At 49.6% G+C, this 20,581-nt stretch overlaps 14 non-coding genes and 1 pseudogene across 14 annotated transcripts; all 15 read right to left on the bottom strand.

The window, feature by feature from the left end:
* Nucleotides 1-2,324: 2,324 nt before the first annotated feature.
* LOC148996350 (U1 spliceosomal RNA) lies at nt 2,325-2,489 on the bottom strand. The gene has a single exon (XR_016150264.1). It is a non-coding gene; the product is annotated as a U1 spliceosomal RNA (small nuclear RNA).
* Nucleotides 2,490-2,822: 333 nt separating this feature from the next.
* On the bottom strand, nt 2,823-3,013 carry LOC148996349 (U2 spliceosomal RNA). Its single transcript, XR_016148408.1, has one exon. It is a non-coding gene; the product is annotated as a U2 spliceosomal RNA (small nuclear RNA).
* Nucleotides 3,014-4,124: 1,111 nt separating this feature from the next.
* On the bottom strand, nt 4,125-4,289 carry LOC148996348 (U1 spliceosomal RNA). Its single transcript, XR_016150263.1, has one exon. It is a non-coding gene; the product is annotated as a U1 spliceosomal RNA (small nuclear RNA).
* A 333-nt stretch (nt 4,290-4,622) lies between these two features.
* Nucleotides 4,623-4,813, bottom strand: LOC148996347 (U2 spliceosomal RNA). The gene has a single exon (XR_016148404.1). It is a non-coding gene; the product is annotated as a U2 spliceosomal RNA (small nuclear RNA).
* Nucleotides 4,814-5,924: 1,111 nt separating this feature from the next.
* LOC148996346 (U1 spliceosomal RNA) lies at nt 5,925-6,089 on the bottom strand. Its single transcript, XR_016150262.1, has one exon. It is a non-coding gene; the product is annotated as a U1 spliceosomal RNA (small nuclear RNA).
* Nucleotides 6,090-6,422: 333 nt separating this feature from the next.
* On the bottom strand, nt 6,423-6,613 carry LOC148996345 (U2 spliceosomal RNA). The gene has a single exon (XR_016148403.1). It is a non-coding gene; the product is annotated as a U2 spliceosomal RNA (small nuclear RNA).
* A 1,109-nt stretch (nt 6,614-7,722) lies between these two features.
* On the bottom strand, nt 7,723-7,887 carry LOC148996344 (U1 spliceosomal RNA). Its single transcript, XR_016150261.1, has one exon. It is a non-coding gene; the product is annotated as a U1 spliceosomal RNA (small nuclear RNA).
* A 333-nt stretch (nt 7,888-8,220) lies between these two features.
* Nucleotides 8,221-8,411, bottom strand: LOC148996343 (U2 spliceosomal RNA). The gene has a single exon (XR_016148400.1). It is a non-coding gene; the product is annotated as a U2 spliceosomal RNA (small nuclear RNA).
* A 1,111-nt stretch (nt 8,412-9,522) lies between these two features.
* On the bottom strand, nt 9,523-9,687 carry LOC148996342 (U1 spliceosomal RNA). The gene has a single exon (XR_016150260.1). It is a non-coding gene; the product is annotated as a U1 spliceosomal RNA (small nuclear RNA).
* Nucleotides 9,688-10,020: 333 nt separating this feature from the next.
* On the bottom strand, nt 10,021-10,211 carry LOC148996341 (U2 spliceosomal RNA). Its single transcript, XR_016148398.1, has one exon. It is a non-coding gene; the product is annotated as a U2 spliceosomal RNA (small nuclear RNA).
* A 1,111-nt stretch (nt 10,212-11,322) lies between these two features.
* On the bottom strand, nt 11,323-11,487 carry LOC148996340 (U1 spliceosomal RNA). The gene has a single exon (XR_016150259.1). It is a non-coding gene; the product is annotated as a U1 spliceosomal RNA (small nuclear RNA).
* Nucleotides 11,488-11,820: 333 nt separating this feature from the next.
* LOC148996339 (U2 spliceosomal RNA) lies at nt 11,821-12,011 on the bottom strand. Its single transcript, XR_016148396.1, has one exon. It is a non-coding gene; the product is annotated as a U2 spliceosomal RNA (small nuclear RNA).
* Nucleotides 12,012-13,122: 1,111 nt separating this feature from the next.
* On the bottom strand, nt 13,123-13,287 carry LOC148996338 (U1 spliceosomal RNA). The gene has a single exon (XR_016150250.1). It is a non-coding gene; the product is annotated as a U1 spliceosomal RNA (small nuclear RNA).
* A 333-nt stretch (nt 13,288-13,620) lies between these two features.
* LOC148996337 (U2 spliceosomal RNA) lies at nt 13,621-13,794 on the bottom strand (annotated as a pseudogene).
* Nucleotides 13,795-20,372: 6,578 nt separating this feature from the next.
* Nucleotides 20,373-20,537, bottom strand: LOC148996336 (U1 spliceosomal RNA). The gene has a single exon (XR_016150239.1). It is a non-coding gene; the product is annotated as a U1 spliceosomal RNA (small nuclear RNA).
* Nucleotides 20,538-20,581: the final 44 nt, after the last annotated feature.

Genomic DNA, 20,581 nt, shown 5'->3' with positions numbered 1-20,581 from the left:
CGTTTCCTTCCAATTTCCTTTTACTTGTCTTAGAAGCTAACTTCCAGGATCCTTCAGCTCCTTGCTCTTCCTCATCCTCCATTCTGTCACCCCAGGAAATATTAGTTGTGAGATGTAGGGTGTCTGGACTCACTGTACCCTGTAACTCACCCCCCTCCTCTTCCATTTTCTCCGATTCCTCAAAAGCTGGATTTGTTAGCTCGGCTGGGACAGAAGCTAAAACAGGGCATCCTGCTGTGACTCCTCTCACTCCCTCCATTATCTCTGTATCCGTAGGTGAACCCATCTGGTATACTTCTTCATTCTGGCCAGTAAGAGCTCCATGGTATGCCTGTACTTCCTTAATAACAACTTCAATTGGCCTAAGGTCTTCTCCATCTTCTCCTCTTGCTGCACTGGCATACGTTCTTTTCCGTTTTGGACATGTCCTGAAAAGATGATCAGTAGCCCCACACTCCTTGCACACTTTCGGTTTCAGACACTCTGAGGCAGCATGCCCCAATTCTTTACAGTTCAGACATCTTATAACGCATTGGTATTCCAAGTGTCCAAATTCCTGACATCTTCTACAAAATTGAGGCTGACCGGAGTACACTATGTACCCCCTTACACCCGCAATTTTAAAATTGGCCGGAGGATGATGGTAACCCTGGAAACCAGCAGGGTCCTCGTTGAGCAACACTTGATACTGCCTTTGTCCGTTCCATACCCCGAATCTGTCCCTTCTGTACCTTACTGTCGATATTATTTTAACATGGTTTCGAAGAAAAGATTCCACCTCTTCATCTTCCATATTCATGTCAAACATGTTGATTGTCAAAATCCGGAAATTATTTCTCCCCAAGGACTGTATTCTAAACTTATCCAGAGGACGCTGACCTTCATTTTCTCTGAACTTTTCCAAAAGTCTCTGAAACAAAATGCTGTCTTTCATCGTGACATCAAAATACTTATCTTTGCCATTTCTTTGGATTCCGAGAATCTCTGGAGGGTCAATCTTCAACAAATTGATGATAACTTTTTGGATGAATTCTTCCCTTTCCGGCATCTCTTCTTCTCTGGATCCTTCCCAGTAAAGTCTTGACGTGTTCTTTACTCTTCTCTCAAAAATTCCTTCCGCCATCACTTCCCCACTCCTTCACAGACCTTTAGCAACCAAGAACTGCGGTCAAGCCACTTGCACTTGATCTTAGCCAAAAGGCCGAGAAGCGATGACGCAGCGACGCCGAGGCGGGGGAGCCGGCAAAGGCCACGCCCACCTGGGCCGCGGCGAGAGGGTCTAAGGTCGCCGGCAAACAAGCTCAGCTCAGATTGGTTGACACCGAAAATGGATCACAACAGAGTGCACAGCAAAGACACTCTGGAGTGCAACCTGGGATTTTGGATCATCAACATTCCGCCTTAAAAGTGAGCGGGCAGACCAAAGCGTCCGTGGTAGAGACTTGAAACTCTGAGGGATGGTAGGACCGGCCCGGTACTACAACCTCACCAAGGCTCGCCCCGATCGGCCCCAAGGTGGCGCTGCAGCGATCAAAAGTACGAAATGGCTCGTAACTCCTCGACCGTCGGTCGCAGACCCAAGTGTCTTACATCACCGGAATCCTTGGCTCGAGCCGAACAAGATGCATGCCTCGGATTGGGTGGTCGCGCTGGCGAGATTTTCGGGTATTTTGGATTTTCTGAAAAACCTACTTTTGCACACTAGTCCTAGGTTTTTTGCCCGATCTGACCCAAACCGGTGCAGAAAGATTCTCTGGAGTCTGACTGCCAACAGGGATCGGGAAACAGTTGGAATTTCCATCCACGTTGGCGACGGTACGCCAAAACGTTGGGGGTGGGCGAGGCGGGCTTTACTTGAACGGCTATAACTCTCCAACGGAATGAGACAATTGCACCCAACTCGGTACACCTGTGTACGGGCTCAGCCCGTGGTCACGTGAAGAGGAATGCGGCGACTGGCCACTTGGTGGCGCTGTAAACAGAAAAAAACACAACATGGGTGGCTGTGTATCACGTGACGTTTCACACGTGCACAATGTTTTCATACCACATGATAGAACTCCTCATTCCGAACAACTTTGCCTCCAGGACAACTGCTGTGAACTAAGTCGTCCGTCAAATATTGGAGACTATTTGAAGAATTGAGGAGAAAAAAGAAAACCCTCCTCACACAGACCGGTCCTAGACTGTTTCGTATCTCTCGAGCAACCGCCGCAGTTCAACTCTCTGGACTGCCTCTGGATATTGAAGAAGTGGAGAAAAAAAACAAAACAAAAGAACCTCAAGTGGAGCTTTAACAATCTGCCCTTTTAACCAGTGTTGTCCAGGGGAGAGCGCGAACGCAGTCCCCCACTACCATAAATTATGCAGTCGAGATTCCCACATTTGGGGAATTCGCAGGGGTCAGCACAACCCAGAGTGCAATGGCCGAGCCTCGCCCTGGGTGAACCACCTTCCTGATCATGGTGTCTCCCCTGCCAGGTAAGTATGAATTCCCAGGCCTTCAGTCAGAAGCACCCTGTCCCTCTCCCCAATCCTCACCAGCGGTTTGCCAGTCAAAAAAGGGGCTTTTTTTTTTTTTTTTTGCACGCTCCGCATCCGGCTCCATGAGCCATAAATGTACATAATGCGCCGTCCCCGAATAGTGGACGGATCAGATGTTAAACCGACAGAGGAACAGGGGTTCCTTTTTGTCTTGTTTTTACACCACAATTCTACCCAGGCTAGTATAGCACATGATCACCTACAACACCCACTCACACTAGCTCCATTATCACCGTCTGCCACACAAGACCACTACATTTCTTTCATTGAACACTTTAGGAGGGTGCACCGTTCCCAGAAGTACTGCAATACCGGGTCGATGCGTGGAGTGGACGGAGCAAGCCCCTATTCCATCTCCCAGGACCAAAAATCAATTTAATATGTGGTGCCCGGGTAGGGCACGTATCAGATATTAAACTGATAAGAACAGATACTACACTTGATCTTAGCCAAAAGGCCGAGAAGCGATGACGCAGCGACGCCGAGGCGGGGGAGCCGGCAAAGGCCACGCCCACCTGGGCCGCGGCGAGAGGGTCTAAGGTCGCCGGCAAACAAGCTCAGCTCAGATTGGTTGACACCGAAAATGGATCACAACAGAGTGCACAGCAAAGACACTCTGGAGTGCAACCTGGGATTTTGGATCATCAACATTCCGCCTTAAAAGTGAGCGGGCAGACCAAAGCGTCCGTGGTAGAGACTTGAAACTCTGAGGGATGGTAGGACCGGCCCGGTACTACAACCTCACCAAGGCTCGCCCCGATCGGCCCCAAGGTGGCGCTGCAGCGATCAAAAGTACGAAATGGCTCGTAACTCCTCGACCGTCGGTCGCAGACCCAAGTGTCTTACATCACCGGAATCCTTGGCTCGAGCCGAACAAGATGCATGCCTCGGATTGGGTGGTCGCGCTGGCGAGATTTTCGGGTATTTTGGATTTTCTGAAAAACCTACTTTTGCACACTAGTCCTAGGTTTTTTGCCCGATCTGACCCAAACCGGTGCAGAAAGATTCTCTGGAGTCTGACTGCCAACAGGGATCGGGAAACAGTTGGAATTTCCATCCACGTTGGCGACGGTACGCCAAAACGTTGGGGGTGGGCGAGGCGGGCTTTACTTGAACGGCTATAACTCTCCAACGGAATGAGACAATTGCACCCAACTCGGTACACCTGTGTACGGGCTCAGCCCGTGGTCACGTGAAGAGGAATGCGGCGACTGGCCACTTGGTGGCGCTGTAAACAGAAAAAAACACAACATGGGTGGCTGTGTATCACGTGACGTTTCACACGTGCACAATGTTTTCATACCACATGATAGAACTCCTCATTCCGAACAACTTTGCCTCCAGGACAACTGCTGTGAACTAAGTCGTCCGTCAAATATTGGAGACTATTTGAAGAATTGAGGAGAAAAAAGAAAACCCTCCTCACACAGACCGGTCCTAGACTGTTTCGTATCTCTCGAGCAACCGCCGCAGTTCAACTCTCTGGACTGCCTCTGGATATTGAAGAAGTGGAGAAAAAAAACAAAACAAAAGAACCTCAAGTGGAGCTTTAACAATCTGCCCTTTTAACCAGTGTTGTCCAGGGGAGAGCGCGAACGCAGTCCCCCACTACCATAAATTATGCAGTCGAGATTCCCACATTTGGGGAATTCGCAGGGGTCAGCACAACCCAGAGTGCAATGGCCGAGCCTCGCCCTGGGTGAACCACCTTCCTGATCATGGTGTCTCCCCTGCCAGGTAAGTATGAATTCCCAGGCCTTCAGTCAGAAGCACCCTGTCCCTCTCCCCAATCCTCACCAGCGGTTTGCCAGTCAAAAAAGGGGCTTTTTTTTTTTTTTTTTGCACGCTCCGCATCCGGCTCCATGAGCCATAAATGTACATAATGCGCCGTCCCCGAATAGTGGACGGATCAGATGTTAAACCGACAGAGGAACAGGGGTTCCTTTTTGTCTTGTTTTTACACCACAATTCTACCCAGGCTAGTATAGCACATGATCACCTACAACACCCACTCACACTAGCTCCATTATCACCGTCTGCCACACAAGACCACTACATTTCTTTCATTGAACACTTTAGGAGGGTGCACCGTTCCCAGAAGTACTGCAATACCGGGTCGATGCGTGGAGTGGACGGAGCAAGCCCCTATTCCATCTCCCAGGACCAAAAATCAATTTAATATGTGGTGCCCGGGTAGGGCACGTATCAGATATTAAACTGATAAGAACAGATACTACACTTGATCTTAGCCAAAAGGCCGAGAAGCGATGACGCAGCGACGCCGAGGCGGGGGAGCCGGCAAAGGCCACGCCCACCTGGGCCGCGGCGAGAGGGTCTAAGGTCGCCGGCAAACAAGCTCAGCTCAGATTGGTTGACACCGAAAATGGATCACAACAGAGTGCACAGCAAAGACACTCTGGAGTGCAACCTGGGATTTTGGATCATCAACATTCCGCCTTAAAAGTGAGCGGGCAGACCAAAGCGTCCGTGGTAGAGACTTGAAACTCTGAGGGATGGTAGGACCGGCCCGGTACTACAACCTCACCAAGGCTCGCCCCGATCGGCCCCAAGGTGGCGCTGCAGCGATCAAAAGTACGAAATGGCTCGTAACTCCTCGACCGTCGGTCGCAGACCCAAGTGTCTTACATCACCGGAATCCTTGGCTCGAGCCGAACAAGATGCATGCCTCGGATTGGGTGGTCGCGCTGGCGAGATTTTCGGGTATTTTGGATTTTCTGAAAAACCTACTTTTGCACACTAGTCCTAGGTTTTTTGCCCGATCTGACCCAAACCGGTGCAGAAAGATTCTCTGGAGTCTGACTGCCAACAGGGATCGGGAAACAGTTGGAATTTCCATCCACGTTGGCGACGGTACGCCAAAACGTTGGGGGTGGGCGAGGCGGGCTTTACTTGAACGGCTATAACTCTCCAACGGAATGAGACAATTGCACCCAACTCGGTACACCTGTGTACGGGCTCAGCCCGTGGTCACGTGAAGAGGAATGCGGCGACTGGCCACTTGGTGGCGCTGTAAACAGAAAAAAACACAACATGGGTGGCTGTGTATCACGTGACGTTTCACACGTGCACAATGTTTTCATACCACATGATAGAACTCCTCATTCCGAACAACTTTGCCTCCAGGACAACTGCTGTGAACTAAGTCGTCCGTCAAATATTGGAGACTATTTGAAGAATTGAGGAGAAAAAAGAAAACCCTCCTCACACAGACCGGTCCTAGACTGTTTCGTATCTCTCGAGCAACCGCCGCAGTTCAACTCTCTGGACTGCCTCTGGATATTGAAGAAGTGGAGAAAAAAAACAAAACAAAAGAACCTCAAGTGGAGCTTTAACAATCTGCCCTTTTAACCAGTGTTGTCCAGGGGAGAGCGCGAACGCAGTCCCCCACTACCATAAATTATGCAGTCGAGATTCCCACATTTGGGGAATTCGCAGGGGTCAGCACAACCCAGAGTGCAATGGCCGAGCCTCGCCCTGGGTGAACCACCTTCCTGATCATGGTGTCTCCCCTGCCAGGTAAGTATGAATTCCCAGGCCTTCAGTCAGAAGCACCCTGTCCCTCTCCCCAATCCTCACCAGCGGTTTGCCAGTCAAAAAAGGGGCTTTTTTTTTTTTTTTTTGCACGCTCCGCATCCGGCTCCATGAGCCATAAATGTACATAATGCGCCGTCCCCGAATAGTGGACGGATCAGATGTTAAACCGACAGAGGAACAGGGGTTCCTTTTTGTCTTGTTTTTACACCACAATTCTACCCAGGCTAGTATAGCACATGATCACCTACAACACCCACTCACACTAGCTCCATTATCACCGTCTGCCACACAAGACCACTACATTTCTTTCATTGAACACTTTAGGAGGGTGCACCGTTCCCAGAAGTACTGCAATACCGGGTCGATGCGTGGAGTGGACGGAGCAAGCCCCTATTCCATCTCCCAGGACCAAAAATCAATTTAATATGTGGTGCCCGGGTAGGGCACGTATCAGATATTAAACTGATAAGAACAGATACTACACTTGATCTTAGCCAAAAGGCCGAGAAGCGATGACGCAGCGACGCCGAGGCGGGGGAGCCGGCAAAGGCCACGCCCACCTGGGCCGCGGCGAGAGGGTCTAAGGTCGCCGGCAAACAAGCTCAGCTCAGATTGGTTGACACCGAAAATGGATCACAACAGAGTGCACAGCAAAGACACTCTGGAGTGCAACCTGGGATTTTGGATCATCAACATTCCGCCTTAAAAGTGAGCGGGCAGACCAAAGCGTCCGTGGTAGAGACTTGAAACTCTGAGGGATGGTAGGACCGGCCCGGTACTACAACCTCACCAAGGCTCGCCCCGATCGGCCCCAAGGTGGCGCTGCAGCGATCAAAAGTACGAAATGGCTCGTAACTCCTCGACCGTCGGTCGCAGACCCAAGTGTCTTACATCACCGGAATCCTTGGCTCGAGCCGAACAAGATGCATGCCTCGGATTGGGTGGTCGCGCTGGCGAGATTTTCGGGTATTTTGGATTTTCTGAAAAACCTACTTTTGCACACTAGTCCTAGGTTTTTTGCCCGATCTGACCCAAACCGGTGCAGAAAGATTCTCTGGAGTCTGACTGCCAACAGGGATCGGGAAACAGTTGGAATTTCCATCCACGTTGGCGACGGTACGCCAAAACGTTGGGGGTGGGCGAGGCGGGCTTTACTTGAACGGCTATAACTCTCCAACGGAATGAGACAATTGCACCCAACTCGGTACACCTGTGTACGGGCTCAGCCCGTGGTCACGTGAAGAGGAATGCGGCGACTGGCCACTTGGTGGCGCTGTAAACAGAAAAAAACACAACATGGGTGGCTGTGTATCACGTGACGTTTCACACGTGCACAATGTTTTCATACCACATGATAGAACTCCTCATTCCGAACAACTTTGCCTCCAGGACAACTGCTGTGAACTAAGTCGTCCGTCAAATATTGGAGACTATTTGAAGAATTGAGGAGAAAAAAGAAAACCCTCCTCACACAGACCGGTCCTAGACTGTTTCGTATCTCGAGCAACCGCCGCAGTTCAACTCTCTGGACTGCCTCTGGATATTGAAGAAGTGGAGAAAAAAAACAAAACAAAAGAACCTCAAGTGGAGCTTTAACAATCTGCCCTTTTAACCAGTGTTGTCCAGGGGAGAGCGCGAACGCAGTCCCCCACTACCATAAATTATGCAGTCGAGATTCCCACATTTGGGGAATTCGCAGGGGTCAGCACAACCCAGAGTGCAATGGCCGAGCCTCGCCCTGGGTGAACCACCTTCCTGATCATGGTGTCTCCCCTGCCAGGTAAGTATGAATTCCCAGGCCTTCAGTCAGAAGCACCCTGTCCCTCTCCCCAATCCTCACCAGCGGTTTGCCAGTCAAAAAAGGGGCTTTTTTTTTTTTTTTTTGCACGCTCCGCATCCGGCTCCATGAGCCATAAATGTACATAATGCGCCGTCCCCGAATAGTGGACGGATCAGATGTTAAACCGACAGAGGAACAGGGGTTCCTTTTTGTCTTGTTTTTACACCACAATTCTACCCAGGCTAGTATAGCACATGATCACCTACAACACCCACTCACACTAGCTCCATTATCACCGTCTGCCACACAAGACCACTACATTTCTTTCATTGAACACTTTAGGAGGGTGCACCGTTCCCAGAAGTACTGCAATACCGGGTCGATGCGTGGAGTGGACGGAGCAAGCCCCTATTCCATCTCCCAGGACCAAAAATCAATTTAATATGTGGTGCCCGGGTAGGGCACGTATCAGATATTAAACTGATAAGAACAGATACTACACTTGATCTTAGCCAAAAGGCCGAGAAGCGATGACGCAGCGACGCCGAGGCGGGGGAGCCGGCAAAGGCCACGCCCACCTGGGCCGCGGCGAGAGGGTCTAAGGTCGCCGGCAAACAAGCTCAGCTCAGATTGGTTGACACCGAAAATGGATCACAACAGAGTGCACAGCAAAGACACTCTGGAGTGCAACCTGGGATTTTGGATCATCAACATTCCGCCTTAAAAGTGAGCGGGCAGACCAAAGCGTCCGTGGTAGAGACTTGAAACTCTGAGGGATGGTAGGACCGGCCCGGTACTACAACCTCACCAAGGCTCGCCCCGATCGGCCCCAAGGTGGCGCTGCAGCGATCAAAAGTACGAAATGGCTCGTAACTCCTCGACCGTCGGTCGCAGACCCAAGTGTCTTACATCACCGGAATCCTTGGCTCGAGCCGAACAAGATGCATGCCTCGGATTGGGTGGTCGCGCTGGCGAGATTTTCGGGTATTTTGGATTTTCTGAAAAACCTACTTTTGCACACTAGTCCTAGGTTTTTTGCCCGATCTGACCCAAACCGGTGCAGAAAGATTCTCTGGAGTCTGACTGCCAACAGGGATCGGGAAACAGTTGGAATTTCCATCCACGTTGGCGACGGTACGCCAAAACGTTGGGGGTGGGCGAGGCGGGCTTTACTTGAACGGCTATAACTCTCCAACGGAATGAGACAATTGCACCCAACTCGGTACACCTGTGTACGGGCTCAGCCCGTGGTCACGTGAAGAGGAATGCGGCGACTGGCCACTTGGTGGCGCTGTAAACAGAAAAAAACACAACATGGGTGGCTGTGTATCACGTGACGTTTCACACGTGCACAATGTTTTCATACCACATGATAGAACTCCTCATTCCGAACAACTTTGCCTCCAGGACAACTGCTGTGAACTAAGTCGTCCGTCAAATATTGGAGACTATTTGAAGAATTGAGGAGAAAAAAGAAAACCCTCCTCACACAGACCGGTCCTAGACTGTTTCGTATCTCTCGAGCAACCGCCGCAGTTCAACTCTCTGGACTGCCTCTGGATATTGAAGAAGTGGAGAAAAAAAACAAAACAAAAGAACCTCAAGTGGAGCTTTAACAATCTGCCCTTTTAACCAGTGTTGTCCAGGGGAGAGCGCGAACGCAGTCCCCCACTACCATAAATTATGCAGTCGAGATTCCCACATTTGGGGAATTCGCAGGGGTCAGCACAACCCAGAGTGCAATGGCCGAGCCTCGCCCTGGGTGAACCACCTTCCTGATCATGGTGTCTCCCCTGCCAGGTAAGTATGAATTCCCAGGCCTTCAGTCAGAAGCACCCTGTCCCTCTCCCCAATCCTCACCAGCGGTTTGCCAGTCAAAAAAGGGGCTTTTTTTTTTTTTTTTTGCACGCTCCGCATCCGGCTCCATGAGCCATAAATGTACATAATGCGCCGTCCCCGAATAGTGGACGGATCAGATGTTAAACCGACAGAGGAACAGGGGTTCCTTTTTGTCTTGTTTTTACACCACAATTCTACCCAGGCTAGTATAGCACATGATCACCTACAACACCCACTCACACTAGCTCCATTATCACCGTCTGCCACACAAGACCACTACATTTCTTTCATTGAACACTTTAGGAGGGTGCACCGTTCCCAGAAGTACTGCAATACCGGGTCGATGCGTGGAGTGGACGGAGCAAGCCCCTATTCCATCTCCCAGGACCAAAAATCAATTTAATATGTGGTGCCCGGGTAGGGCACGTATCAGATATTAAACTGATAAGAACAGATACTACACTTGATCTTAGCCAAAAGGCCGAGAAGCGATGACGCAGCGACGCCGAGGCGGGGGAGCCGGCAAAGGCCACGCCCACCTGGGCCGCGGCGAGAGGGTCTAAGGTCGCCGGCAAACAAGCTCAGCTCAGATTGGTTGACACCGAAAATGGATCACAACAGAGTGCACAGCAAAGACACTCTGGAGTGCAACCTGGGATTTTGGATCATCAACATTCCGCCTTAAAAGTGAGCGGGCAGACCAAAGCGTCCGTGGTAGAGACTTGAAACTCTGAGGGATGGTAGGACCGGCCCGGTACTACAACCTCACCAAGGCTCGCCCCGATCGGCCCCAAGGTGGCGCTGCAGCGATCAAAAGTACGAAATGGCTCGTAACTCCTCGACCGTCGGTCGCAGACCCAAGTGTCTTACATCACCGGAATCCTTGGCTCGAGCCGAACAAGATGCATGCCTCGGATTGGGTGGTCGCGCTGGCGAGATTTTCGGGTATTTTGGATTTTCTGAAAAACCTACTTTTGCACACTAGTCCTAGGTTTTTTGCCCGATCTGACCCAAACCGGTGCAGAAAGATTCTCTGGAGTCTGACTGCCAACAGGGATCGGGAAACAGTTGGAATTTCCATCCACGTTGGCGACGGTACGCCAAAACGTTGGGGGTGGGCGAGGCGGGCTTTACTTGAACGGCTATAACTCTCCAACGGAATGAGACAATTGCACCCAACTCGGTACACCTGTGTACGGGCTCAGCCCGTGGTCACGTGAAGAGGAATGCGGCGACTGGCCACTTGGTGGCGCTGTAAACAGAAAAAAACACAACATGGGTGGCTGTGTATCACGTGACGTTTCACACGTGCACAATGTTTTCATACCACATGATAGAACTCCTCATTCCGAACAACTTTGCCTCCAGGACAACTGCTGTGAACTAAGTCGTCCGTCAAATATTGGAGACTATTTGAAGAATTGAGGAGAAAAAAGAAAACCCTCCTCACACAGACCGGTCCTAGACTGTTTCGTATCTCTCGAGCAACCGCCGCAGTTCAACTCTCTGGACTGCCTCTGGATATTGAAGAAGTGGAGAAAAAAAACAAAACAAAAGAACCTCAAGTGGAGCTTTAACAATCTGCCCTTTTAACCAGTGTTGTCCAGGGGAGAGCGCGAACGCAGTCCCCCACTACCATAAATTATGCAGTCGAGATTCCCACATTTGGGGAATTCGCAGGGGTCAGCACAACCCAGAGTGCAATGGCCGAGCCTCGCCCTGGGTGAACCACCTTCCTGATCATGGTGTCTCCCCTGCCAGGTAAGTATGAATTCCCAGGCCTTCAGTCAGAAGCACCCTGTCCCTCTCCCCAATCCTCACCAGCGGTTTGCCAGTCAAAAAAGGGGCTTTTTTTTTTTTTTTTTGCACGCTCCGCATCCGGCTCCATGAGCCATAAATGTACATAATGCGCCGTCCCCGAATAGTGGACGGATCAGATGTTAAACCGACAGAGGAACAGGGGTTCCTTTTTGTCTTGTTTTTACACCACAATTCTACCCAGGCTAGTATAGCACATGATCACCTACAACACCCACTCACACTAGCTCCATTATCACCGTCTGCCACACAAGACCACTACATTTCTTTCATTGAACACTTTAGGAGGGTGCACCGTTCCCAGAAGTACTGCAATACCGGGTCGATGCGTGGAGTGGACGGAGCAAGCCCCTATTCCATCTCCCAGGACCAAAAATCAATTTAATATGTGGTGCCCGGGTAGGGCACGTATCAGATATTAAACTGATAAGAACAGATACTACACTTGATCTTAGCCAAAAGGCCGAGAAGCGATGACGCAGCGACGCCGAGGCGGGGGAGCCGGCAAAGGCCACGCCCACCTGGGCCGCGGCGAGAGGGTCTAAGGTCGCCGGCAAACAAGCTCAGCTCAGATTGGTTGACACCGAAAATGGATCACAACAGAGTGCACAGCAAAGACACTCTGGAGTGCAACCTGGGATTTTGGATCATCAACATTCCGCCTTAAAAGTGAGCGGGCAGACCAAAGCGTCCGTGGTAGAGACTTGAAACTCTGAGGGATGGTAGGACCGGCCCGGTACTACAACCTCACCAAGGCTCGCCCCGATCGGCCCCAAGGTGGCGCTGCAGCGATCAAAAGTACGAAATGGCTCGTAACTCCTCGACCGTCGGTCGCAGACCCAAGTGTCTTACATCACCGGAATCCTTGGCTCGAGCCGAACAAGATGCATGCCTCGGATTGGGTGGTCGCGCTGGCGAGATTTTCGGGTATTTTGGATTTTCTGAAAAACCTACTTTTGCACACTAGTCCTAGGTTTTTTGCCCGATCTGACCCAAACCGGTGCAGAAAGATTCTCTGGAGTCTGACTGCCAACAGGGATCGGGAAACAGTTGGAATTTCCATCCACGTTGGCGACGGTACGCCAAAACGTTGGGGGTGGGCGAGGCGGGCTTTACTTGAACGGCTATAACTCTCCAACGGAATGAGACAATTGCACCCAACTCGGTACACCTGTGTACGGGCTCAGCCCGTGGTCACGTGAAGAGGAATGCGGCGACTGGCCACTTGGTGGCGCTGTAAACAGAAAAAAACACAACATGGGTGGCTGTGTATCACGTGACGTTTCACACGTGCACAATGTTTTCATACCACATGATAGAACTCCTCATTCCGAACAACTTTGCCTCCAGGACAACTGCTGTGAACTAAGTCGTCCGTCAAATATTGGAGACTATTTGAAGAATTGAGGAGAAAAAAGAAAACCCTCCTCACACAGACCGGTCCTAGACTGTTTCGTATCTCTCGAGCAACCGCCGCAGTTCAACTCTCTGGACTGCCTCTGGATATTGAAGAAGTGGAGAAAAAAAACAAAACAAAAGAACCTCAAGTGGAGCTTTAACAATCTGCCCTTTTAACCAGTGTTGTCCAGGGGAGAGCGCGAACGCAGTCCCCCACTACCATAAATTATGCAGTCGAGATTCCCACATTTGGGGAATTCGCAGGGGTCAGCACAACCCAGAGTGCAATGGCCGAGCCTCGCCCTGGGTGAACCACCTTCCTGATCATGGTGTCTCCCCTGCCAGGTAAGTATGAATTCCCAGGCCTTCAGTCAGAAGCACCCTGTCCCTCTCCCCAATCCTCACCAGCGGTTTGCCAGTCAAAAAAGGGGCTTTTTTTTTTTTTTTTTGCACGCTCCGCATCCGGCTCCATGAGCCATAAATGTACATAATGCGCCGTCCCCGAATAGTGGACGGATCAGATGTTAAACCGACAGAGGAACAGGGGTTCCTTTTTGTCTTGTTTTTACACCACAATTCTACCCAGGCTAGTATAGCACATGATCACCTACAACACCCACTCACACTAGCTCCATTATCACCGTCTGCCACACAAGACCACTACATTTCTTTCATTGAACACTTTAGGAGGGTGCACCGTTCCCAGAAGTACTGCAATACCGGGTCGATGCGTGGAGTGGACGGAGCAAGCCCCTATTCCATCTCCCAGGACCAAAAATCAATTTAATATGTGGTGCCCGGGTAGGGCACGTATCAGATATTAAACTGATAAGAACAGATTTTTTCTTTCGAAAAGTTTTATTGTCACAGTGTCATTCCATTATTTCCATTTGCATGTACATTTTTTCTTTTAGATCACATTTTTACACATATTAAAAGGGACACATTATTTACTGTTAAAAGTTTCTTGTGTTTGTGTGTTGTGTAAAAAGTCCATGTATGTTTTAAAAGAAAGGTAAATGGTTTAAATAATAGGAATAAAACAATAAAACATGTCAGATAAAAACCAATAAAACAATAAATTATGCCACATAAAACATCTCTTGTACAGGATCGAGGGTGAGTCCCTATCAAGAATGTCCATTCACTCCAGGTCTCCAGAACAGGCCCCGGACTCCTCGCTTCCAGCGCCCAGCGGAGATCCCCTCTCCTCCGGCCCGCTGGCCCGCTGTTCCCGTAGCCAGTGTGGTGAGGGTGCATCTACGGGCGGCCAGGGTCGGGGGTGGCCGGGACCTCTTTGGTGTGACCCCAGCCCCCCCATCCGAATAACGACGTCCGGCGCCTCCTGCAGCGCAGATCTAACTAATTGCTCGCACGCGTGGAGGGGCACCGTAACGCGTTTCCCCACCAGCAGGTTTCTGGTGGCCCAGATGGCATCCTTGATATGGTTGAGGGTGAGCCAGAGCGAGGTAAATTGCTGTGATGTTAGCTCCTTCAAGCCCTGACCCACCCCCAGGATGGCGAGCCTGTATCCCACCTGGGCCCGACCCGCCGGCAGGCACGGGAAAACCAGGGGGCTGGTCTTGGCCCACAGGTCCCGCGCAGCACCGCACTCCCAGAGCAGATGGTAGACGGTCTCCGGGGAACCACATCCGGACCGTGGGCAGGTGGGGTTTTTGGCCATGCCTCTGGAGTGCATAACCGCCCTGACCGGGAGGATCTCATGGGCCACCATCCACGACAAGTCCTTAAGCCTGTTCTGGAGAGCTGGGTGGGCTGCGTTCCTCCAAACGTCTTTGGCCTCACCTAGTGTGAGGCCTGGAACTGGACTCACCGATTCTCGATCCTGCACAAGAGAGACAAGAGACTTGTGGTTAGTTAAAACAGTGGCATCATTCGTTTCTAAAAGGTATTTCTTTAAAAAATTCTTAATAAAAAGATGTTCTTTTGACAGATTAAAAGACACTGGACATTTAAGATCAACGGGTAAAATTTTCAAAGATCTTAAGTATGACCCCATCCAGAATCGGGTCATGGCTGCTGTCTTGTGTTCTCTGGATGGGGTCAGGGCGTATTTAATGTGGAGGGCAGTGAAGCGGCTGCCTAAAAACAGGTGGGGGTCTGGGAGCCCTTTTCCGCCATTCTCCTTCCTTTTCTTCACTATTTCTCTTTTGAGTCGCTCCCACTTGGACCCCCACAGGAAATAAAACACTGCCCTCTCCAGGTAGATCAGGAAGCTTTGTGGGGGACTAAAAACAGAACAGACAAGTAAAATCAGTGGTAAAATCACAGCTTTAAAAATTAAAATCTTGCCTTCAATCGTCAGGTTTCTTAGTCCCCAAAAGCCCAGTCTTTGCCTAACTTTCCCTAACATGTCAGTCCAGTTACCCTGTCCTCCACCCTCCCTGTCAAATTTAACACCTAGAATTTTCAAATTATTATCTTTAAAAACCAAATCTAGTCCACCTTTGTCAATGTTCCCCCACGGCCCGAAGAGCTGGGCCTCAGACTTGCTCCTATTGAGCTTGGCGCCTGAGGCCCGACCGTACCAGTCAGTCAAGTCCATTGCTCTTCGTACCGATAAAACGTCCGTTGCTAAAAGGGTCACGTCGTCCATGTATAAAACGCAGGTTGCCGTCAGTCCACTAGTCCCTGGAATGCCTAGTCCTTTAATCCATTTGTCCCTTCTCAAGATTTGTGCCAGTGGCTCTATACAAGCCACATACAGAAGGGGAGATAAGGGACACCCCTGACGGACGCCGCTGTAGATATTAACAGCTTTGGATAAATGCCCATTAACTACAATTCTGCTGACCAGACTGTTGTACAGCAGTCCCACCCAGGCTATGAACCGCCCTGGAAATCCCATTTTACCCAGTACCTTAAAAAGGAACTGGTGCGAGATACGGTCGAATGCTTTTTCAAAGTCTAAATTTAGGACTACTAGCCGAAGGTTTCTGTCTCTCGCATAACAGATGGCGTCTCTGATCAGCACCAGGCTGTCCGTGATCTTCCTTCCTGGCACAGCGCATGCTTGATCCGGGTGGATTACGTCCTCTAAAACTGTCGACATGCGTGTGGCTAAAATTTTGCTAAAAAGTTTACAGTCGACATTTAAAAGAGTGATGGGTCGCCAGTTCCGTAAGTCAGTCTTGTCCCCTTTCTTATGTAAGAGTGAAACTATCCCTATTCTAAAGCTGTCAGGAAGTCTTTCAAGAGTCTCAAATTCTTTAAAAACAGTCAGTAAGTCGAAAGCTAAAATATCCCAAAAAGTCAAATAAAACTCCAGAGGAAGTCCATCGGTGCCGGGGGACTTTCCTCGTTTAAAACTTTTGAGTGCTTTGTGAATTTCTAAAATGTTGAAATCTTGAGATAAAATTGTACCTTCGCCTTCGACTTTCTTTTCTAAAAACTCTAAAACCTCCTGTAATGTGTCATTGTGGACTTCTTTGGTGCTGTATAGGTTTTCATAAAATACTTCAGTTTCCTTTAAAATTTCTTTTGTGGTGTAAACCTCCCTCCCTCCACTTTTCAAAGCTGTGATTGCCCCACCCCGTGAAATAATTTTTTTAAAGAAATACCTCGTGCACCTTTCACCTTCCTCAATCTCCTTCTCCCTGCTCCTTAAAATGACACCTTTGCTTTGAATTTCGGATAAAACTGACATTTCTTGCTTTATTTCTTTGATTTCTTCACTAAAATCAATCCCATCGTTTAAAAGGTTAAAATATCTCTGTAGTCGTTTTTGCAGCCCCATCATGCGTCGATTTAATCTATTCTTTTTGATTTTTCCTATCTTTCTAAAAAACTGTCTCGTCCGTTTTTTTACCATCTCCCACCACTGTGCACGTGAGTCGTAGAAGTCTTGGAGGGTCTGCCATTGGCTGAACTGCTCCCTGTACTCACTGACTACATCTTTATCTTCCAAAAGGGAGCAGTTCAGCTTCCACAGCCCTCCCCCTGCAGTCACACCAGTGGGGAGTGAAAGGGTGCATGACAGCATTGTGTGATCTGAAAAAAAGAGGGGGGTTAATGTTGCATCGGTTGGCAGGCAGTCCCGTGTAAAAACGTAGTCAATGCGAGAGGCTCTGGTGCCGTCACCACTGAACCAGGTGAAGCCCTCCTCTCTCTGATGCATTGCTTTAAAACAGTCCACTAATTTAAAATCTCTAACTAAATCCTGCAATAAAACCGACGTTTTGTCAACTTTAAAATCCTCTGTCCTCTTCCTGTCTTTCTTGGTTAAAACGCAATTAAAATCCCCTGCTACCACTAGGGGAGCCCTACCTAACATGTGGGGCCGCAGGTCTTCTAAAAGCTCATACCTATTGTTTTTGTCTGTAAAACCATACACATTTAAAATGTTAAAATCCTTACCTAAAAAAGTCAGATTAGCTAAAATTGCCCGCCCGTCCCTCACCACAGTGCTGCCCTTCACCAAGATATTGGGGTTTTGTATTAAAATGGCGACACCGTCATTTTTATTAAAATTGGACCCACTCCAAACGGAAACTCCTGGGGTCCAAATCTCCTCCCACTTTCTGTAATTGGATAAAAAAGGCAGACCACATTCTTGTAATAAAAACACATCTGACTTAAAAGTTTTTAAAAAGGATAGGACACTCTGTGCTCGTATATTGCTCCTCACACTTCTCACATTGATGGTGGAGATAGTGAGAGCCATGAGCAGTATGGTTAAAAGGGTATGAGACATTTAAAAGCAACAAAAGGACTACAGAGATTTAATTAAAATCAGGTTATTTCTTGTTGCACTTGCCGTCCCTTTTCCCCAGAAAGCCTGGGATCAGGGAGGAAAGTGCTTGACGTCTCAGGGCTCACAGAGAGAACCTCTTGTGAAGCCTTTGGCGTCGATGTTCTTAGCTTAAAATGCAGAAAAGATACTTCATTAGGAGAGTCTGTGGGCCACACACGGTCTAGATCTTCCATGGGGGAACTATCTAGCCGGTGCGCTACCCGCAGCTTTTTCTCCTCTGTTTGGACCAGAGGAGATCTCGCAGTTCTTTTCTGCACTTGAGCATTGGGAAGAGAAGAATCTGTCTCACTCCCACTAGTTGACCCACTAGCCTCAGACACGGTGACAAGGGAGGAAGCCGTTTCCTCCTCTTTGTCGTCCACCTCTTCTTTACCATTATCATTTTGAGGATTGGCTTCCTCCCCCTGACCAGCTGTTCGAGTTGACTCCGCCCCTGTGGCCGCCCCACTTCCTTCTTCCAGTCCAATCCCTGAGGCTGGCTGAGGATTTGAATTTCCCGCCAAAACCTCAGGGCCCGCCTCCTTTATCGTTTGCTCTTTGGGTGGGGCGGCCATTTTGTTGTTTTTTAGCTTGTTGGCAAAACTTTGGGGGCAGTCTCTGTAGAGATGGGATGATTCTCCACAGAGGTTGCACTTTCTGCCATTTTTGCACTCTTCAAAAGTGTGTCCAATTTCTCTGCACTTCCTACACACTACTTCTTGGCACGCCTCGGCGAGATGCCCAAGTTGGCCACACTTGCGGCATAGCTTGGGCATCCCTTGATAATGGATGTAACCTCTATTCTCTCCCAACACAATCATAGAAGGAATTTGACTCAGGCCATGGTAGCTGTTGGGATCTGCCCATTGTTTAATGGGCACTCTCCACGCACAGCTCCAGATACCGTCTTCATCTAAAACCTTGACTGGTTGACCACGAATAGAGCAATATCTTGCCAACCATACAGCAATGTCTTCTCCACTAACTGTTTCATTAAACATCCTGACAATCACCACTTTCAGCGAATTATCAGTCAGTTTTTCCACAGTGAACATGGAGAAATTGGCTTTACACAATTCATACCGAGCCCAAAAAGTACTTAGCAAGGAAGCAGAAGCAAAACTAACGTCGAAGCCATGATTCAGGGGCAGAGTCAACAAGCAGTTAATATCAATAGCCTTAAAACCGAGAGTCTGTTGGATGCACTTCCTGGAAAAGTCCAACCTGGACATCGCCTGGAGAGTGCCATCCTCCTTTGTCTTAAATTTAAAACGCACGCTGTGGTGCCTCCTCATGCCGGCACGAGCAGCCGACATGTTGGAGGCACCACTAGCCTGCTGCGGCTAAAATCCAACAATAAATATACAATAAATAAATTAAAACCTGCTTACCTTAAAACCAGAAGATTCCTCGTAGAACGAGTCGTCAATTAAAAGCCGCTTGTCAATGTACCTCCTGAAGGGTGTATGTCCCGTGTGACAAGCAACACACGAGACCAAGTCCAACAAGAGGCGATCGCTGTCTCAGACGTCCGACCAGACCACTTGATCTTAGCCAAAAGGCCGAGAAGCGATGACGCAGCGACGCCGAGGCGGGGGAGCCGGCAAAGGCCACGCCCACCTGGGCCGCGGCGAGAGGGTCTAAGGTCGCCGGCAAACAAGCTCAGCTCAGATTGGTTGACACCGAAAATGGATCACAACAGAGTGCACAGCAAAGACACTCTGGAGTGCAACCTGGGATTTTGGATCATCAACATTCCGCCTTAAAAGTGAGCGGGCAGACCAAAGCGTCCGTGGTAGAGACTTGAAACTCTGAGGGATGGTAGGACCGGCCCGGTACTACAACCTCACCAAGGCTCGCCCCGATCGGCCCCAAGGTGGCGCTGCAGCGATCAAAAGTACGAAATGGCTCGTAACTCCTCGACCGTCGGTCGCAGACCCAAGTGTCTTACATCACCGGAATCCTTGGCTCGAGCCGAACAAGATGCATGCCTCGGATTGGGTGGTCGCGCTGGCGAGATTTTCGGGTATTTTGGATTTTCTGAAAAACCTACTTTTGCACACTAGTCCTAGGTTTTTTGCCCGATCTGACCCAAACCGGTGCAGAAAGATTCTCTGGAGTCTGACTGCCAACAGGGATCGGGAAACAGTTGGAATTTCCATCCACGTTGGCGACGGTACGCCAAAACGTTGGGGGTGGGCGAGGCGGGCTTTACTTGAACGGCTATAACTCTCCAACGGAATGAGACAATTGCACCCAACTCGGTACACCTGTGTACGGGCTCAGCCCGTGGTCACGTGAAGAGGAATGCGGCGACTGGCCACTTGGTGGCGCTGTAAACAGAAAAAAACACAACATGGGTGGCTGTGTATCACGTGACGTTTCACACGTGCACAATGTTTTCATACCACATGATAGAACTCCTCATTCCGAACAACTTTGCCTCCAGGACAACTGCTGTGAACTAAGTCGTCCGTCAAATATTGGAGACTATTTGAAGAATTGAGGAGAAAAAAGAAAACCCTCCTCACACAGACCGGTCCTAGACTGTTTCGTATCTCTCGAGCAACCGCCGCAGTTCAACTCTCTGGACTGCCTCTGGATATTGAAGAAGTGGAGAAAAAAAACAAAACAAAAGAACCTCAAGTGGAGCTTTAACAATCTGCCCTTTTAACCAGTGTTGTCCAGGGGAGAGCGCGAACGCAGTCCCCCACTACCATAAATTATGCAGTCGAGATTCCCACATTTGGGGAATTCGCAGGGGTCAGCACAACCCAGAGTGCAATGGCCGAGCCTCGCCCTGGGTGAACCACCTTCCTGATCATGGTGTCTCCCCTGCCAGGTAAGTATGAATTCCCAGGCCTTCAGTCAGAAGCACCCTGTCCCTCTCCCCA

Source organism: Pimephales promelas, chromosome 2, assembly GCF_988280905.1.
Source record: "Pimephales promelas chromosome 2, fPimPro1.hap1.1, whole genome shotgun sequence".
In the NCBI taxonomy this organism is placed as follows: domain Eukaryota; kingdom Metazoa; phylum Chordata; class Actinopteri; order Cypriniformes; family Leuciscidae; genus Pimephales; species Pimephales promelas.
This window is presented reverse-complemented; position numbering and strand designations above follow the sequence as displayed.